The sequence below is a fragment of the Portunus trituberculatus genome, chromosome 39, assembly GCF_017591435.1.
Source record: "Portunus trituberculatus isolate SZX2019 chromosome 39, ASM1759143v1, whole genome shotgun sequence".
In the NCBI taxonomy this organism is placed as follows: Eukaryota; Metazoa; Arthropoda; class Malacostraca; order Decapoda; family Portunidae; genus Portunus; species Portunus trituberculatus.
Genome location: NC_059293.1, coordinates 10,043,504 through 10,048,503, shown reverse-complemented (window position 1 = coordinate 10,048,503; position 5,000 = coordinate 10,043,504). Strand labels below are relative to the sequence as shown.

Below are 5,000 nucleotides of genomic sequence, written 5' to 3'. Positions count from 1 at the left end.
ACTAAAAGAAGGAAAAAAAAGATAAAATAAGAATAATGTAAAGGATTCGAGGCGAAGTAATACTCTAATGGATCCTATTTTTAGAAAGGTGGGCCCTCGATGTGACCCTCTCTGTTTTACTCTTTTCCTTTCACTACACACAATTTTAGGCCTCGGCACTTCCACGATCTCTGTACTGCGACTGTTTACTTAAAAATAGTGAGGCAAACACTGAAATAGATATATGAATAGATAAATAAATGTTAGTAAATGAAATAAGTAAAAAGACTGATGGATGTATGATGAGAGAATAAGTAAACAAGAAGTAAGAAATAAGAAAGGTGTCTAAAATGTAAACCAGTTTCTATTTACTGGCCTCACCGAACAAGACTTTCTACTTACTCTCATCGCTATTTTGTCCAACTTTCTAATGTAACAGTTAATCAAAAGGACTTTAACCAAACCTAACCAAAGCTTACCTTACAAAACTTATTCTACCCTAACTTAACCTAACCAAGCTTTACCAAACTTATTGTAACCTAACCTAACCTAACCTAACCAAAGCTTACCTTACAAAACTTATTCTACCCTAACTTAACCTAACCAAGCCTTACCAAACTTATTGTAACCTAACCTAGCCAAAGCTTACCTTATTCTAACTTAACCTAACCTAACCAAGCCTTACCTTACCAAACCTAACCAAATTTAACCAAAGCTTGCCTTTCCAAACTTATTCTAGCCTAACTTAACCTAACCAAACTTACCAAACTTATTCTAACCTAACCCTAATCTTAACTTACTTTACCAAACTTATTTTAACCTAACCCAACCGAAACCTATCCTAACCTTACCTTTCCAAATTTAACCTAACCTAACCTATCCTAACCTAACCTAACCTAACCTAACTTGACCTAATCTATCCTTACCTTACTCAATTTATTCTAACCTAATATAACCTAACTGAGCCTAACCTTACCTAACTTTACCAAATTTACTGTAACCTAACTCAACCTAAACCTATCATATCATTACCTTGCCAAATTTAACCTAACCTAACCTAACCTATCATAACCTAACCTAACTTAACCTAATCTATCCTCTTTTTTCGACCTTGCCCAGTTTTCATGCCACGTAAAAAAAAAGGGAAAGATAGAAAATAAAAAAAGTTACCATAAAAACTGTAAATAAAAAAACGGACTGTCGCCTCCCAAACGGTGTGAATTTACCAGATTTATCCTAACCAAATCTTACCTTTTTCTAACTTTACTCATCGATATTCCATCCAACTTACAAATTCAACACTTAATTTCTTTCTTCCATCCTTTCACTCGTAAGCTCTGTAACGCTACCTATCTGTTTTCCCTTCTTCTCTATGCTTTCAAAACTAATTGACCTACTTCTTTTAACTTGACTTTTTGGGAAGCGGTATGTCGAGCTGATTTTTTCTCTTTTTTTCTCTCATTTTTCGACCTTGCCCAGTTTCCATGACACGTAAAAAAAAGGAAAAGAAAGAAAAGAAAAAAGTTACCATCAAAAACGTAAATAAAAAACGAACTGTCGCCTCCCGAAAGGTGTGAATGTGGGAAAAGGGAAAGGTTCTAGTTGGTGAGGCCAGGGTAGGTAGAGTTGGTATGTATAGTTTGTGTGGTATCGCTCGCTATCTCCCCATCGCCACAGCCTCCGTGATACATGTGGCATTTCCAGTCGAGGAGAAGGAAAGAAAGAAGAATATTGAGGGAGGGAGAGGGAGAGAGAAAATAACGATAACTTTGATCAAAAGTAAAGAAACGGGTATGAGAAAGATAATTGCATGAGACGAAGCAGCAGATATGAAGAGGAGGAGGGGGAGGAGGAGGAGGAGGAGGAGGATAAAGAGGAAGAAGAGACGATAGTGGTGGTGGTGGTGGTGGTGGTGGTGAAGGAAGAGAAGAATGCAGAAAGAATGCAGAGGGATAAAGAAAAAAAAATGATAAAAAGATGAAATGAGAAAAAGATAATTATATGAGTATGGCGAAGAGGGAAGAGGAGGAGGAGGAGGAGGAGGAGGAGGAGGAGGAGGAAGAAAAGAGAAGGCGGCAGTGGAGAAGCCAGAGGAATAGAAAGAATGACAGCGATAACAATGAGAAAAAAAACGAGAATAAAAGAAAGACAATGATACGAGTAGAGCAAGGAAGAAAACAGAAGGAAGTGGAGGAGAAGGAGGAAGAGGAGGAGGAGGAGGAGGAGGAGGAGGAGGAGGAGGAGGAGGAGGAGGAGGAGGTTCCCCTATACTATCCTAAACAAACACGCGTATCACCCTGCAAAGCCCCGCTGACGTGCGTGGCGTGTGATCCTTGCCGAGGGCTGACTGAGAACTGAAACGGTACAGTCACTCACCCTGCAGTCAGTCAGTCGGTCCTCTCAGTCAGCCAGTCAATCAACAGGCGGCCAACTCTTATCTCGGCGCCAGTCATGTTATAGCCATTATTTACTCAATTTTCAGTTAGTTCAGTCAGTCAACTTTCAATTCAACTTCAGTTACAGCACATTCAGTTTACAGTTCTTAGATAGGCGGTCAGTCAGTCAGTCAGTCAGTCATTACATCGACCTTAGTTATGGGGCAGTTTGCAGTCAGTCCTCAATTTTAGTCAGTTTAGTCACTTTTTCGTTCTTCTGTCAAACCTATTTTAGTTGGACAATATATTATTCGGTTTACAGTCAATATTTAACTGTCACTTAACGATATGTCACTTCACTGTCAAACTCCCTCAGTTAGCCATTTCACAGTCAAGTAGTCCATCCACTTAGTCAGTCAGTCAGTTCATTCAGTCACCGTAACAAATCATTAAGTCAGTCGATCAGTTAAACTCGATCATCAGAAGTCAGTCAGTCAGTCAACTATTCAACTCGGCCATCACAAGTCAGTAAGTCAGCCAGTCAATGCATTCTATCCGTTCGCTCCACACATACGAGCTTTCCCTTCAGTAACAAAAATGAATGAGGAACAATAACTAAAAAAACACGATGAAGAGAGGAGAAAACGCGAACAATATCAATAGTAAGTCAAAATAAGAGAGAGAATGCAATAGTCACCACTCAGGAAGTCAAGCAAGTGAGAGACGGACAAAGGCAGGCAGTGGTCGGTGCTTTCCTCTCCAATTAACCAGTGACAGGTGTGGGTGAGGTATAGAGCCAAGAGGTTATTAAGATATTATAGACACTAAGCAATTTGGCTGCTGCGAAAGCCCTTACCTGCCGTTCCTTGCCGCCACTTCTCCCCACCCCTCCGTGTGACGCTGGCAGTGGTGGTGGTGGTAGTAGTGATGGGTAAGGTATGCTCATTTCACTGCTAAGGGCTTTAATATTCAGAACATTGTAAATTGCTTATATGGACACACACACACACACACACACACACACACACACACACACACACACACACACACACACACACACACACACACACACACACACACACACGAGAAAGAAAGGTTAATTTTGGCTTTTCAAGGTTACAAAAGTATTTACGTGACTATTACCGAAGTACCGACGCAGATAATTAACATGGGAGAGATATAGTCCAGCGGTGTCAGAGTTAAGGGATGTCCTTCAAGGGTTACAGCGAGAGGGAATAGTGAAGTTCGTCACGGGTAATTTTTCTGGATGCAAAAGGAAACGAAAACGGAAAGTGTGCGTCGATTAATGAAGCGAAGGCCATGGGGCGCCAAATAGGGACGAGAGTGTGGGGAGGGAGGGAGAAGGGAGCGTTGAGAGTGGGTCTGGGGTGCTGGGGGCGTGGAGGGGTGGTGGAGGGAATGGGGCTGTGGTGGCGTGGGCGTGCGTGGCCGGCAGAGTGCCTGGTGGGTGCCGCGTGGTGCCAGTCTCCGCGTTGCCTCACTCCTCGCCGGCGGCACCACCATCCCGCGGCCTGCCAGCAGTGCCTCGCTGGGACGCGGGTGTCAGTGCGCGGGGCGAGGCGGTGGCGTTGTGATTACTGGACACGCGGCGACGTTCACGCTCTCAGTGTTAGTGGAGGGTAGCACATCGTTACTAGAGAACAGCACTTCCTTCAGGACGACAACCTAGCGAGTTTATTATCGTTCATGTATAAAAGTATTGGTTTTATCTCGAGTACATCAACATAACATCCTGTATCCTTAGAGCAGCAAAGGCACCACCAATGAGTATCTTCGCTTAAAAAAAAAAAAAGATAGACAATAATTGACAGTGTGGTAGACTGAATATATCTACACTGCCAATGACTAATGATTAAAAAGAAGCTAAAGAAAAATAACTCCTAGACAAAAAGATATATACTTCAAGCAAAGAAAAGAAATAAAAATTTAACTGCACCCTCTCATACATTAACATAAGCGAACAATACCGGCGCATCTTAGACATCGTGAACTTAAATATTGGGCGAACGTTTGACAGTGGACAGAAGCAGAGCGGTGAAGATGCAATAGTTACCCATGTACTGAGTGTCAGGGCCTTGCTTGGAGTGTCCCACCTGTACCACTAGTGTGACGAGGCAAACACGTGAGCACTTCCGGAGAAACACCTGATTAACTCACCTGGAAACTACACTCTTGGAAAAAATAGGAAAAAAAAAAGAGTTGGAGTTAATTTAATGTCACTTCATCTGTATAGTCACCACCCCTTCTAGTGTGAGTTACCGTGTGTGTGTGTGTGTGTGTGTGTGTGTGTGTGTGTGTGTGTGTGTGTGTGTGTGTGTGTGTGTGTGTATTATTTCATCTTATTTGCTTTCTATATTTTCATGTTTAAGTTTTGTACGTTTTGAGAATTTAGATGTCGACAATACTGATAACTTTCCTCTTACGTGATTCTGAGGTAGATAAAACTATCTACCTATTTATCTATCTAACCATCTAACTACCTAGCCAACTATTTATCTATACAGCAGTTTAATCATCTATATATCTATCCAACTATCTATCTATCTGTCTATCCAGCTATCCTTCTATCAATCTATTTATTTAAGTGTCTGGGTCATCTTTACAGTGCATATCTTAAAGTCATGG

The 5,000-nt window shown here is 41.6% G+C and overlaps 1 protein-coding gene across 3 annotated transcripts in view; it reads left to right on the top strand.

Moving 5' to 3' along the window:
* Positions 1-3,819: 3,819 nt before the first annotated feature.
* LOC123515401 (probable G-protein coupled receptor AH9.1) overlaps positions 3,820-5,000 on the top strand; it is a 180,212-nt gene continuing 179,031 nt past the window's right edge. For all 3 annotated transcript variants that reach the window (XM_045273943.1, XM_045273939.1, XM_045273940.1), the window contains exon 1: positions 3,820-4,625. The gene's annotated coding sequence lies outside the window, so the exon portion shown is untranslated. The remainder of the gene's footprint in view (positions 4,626-5,000) is intronic.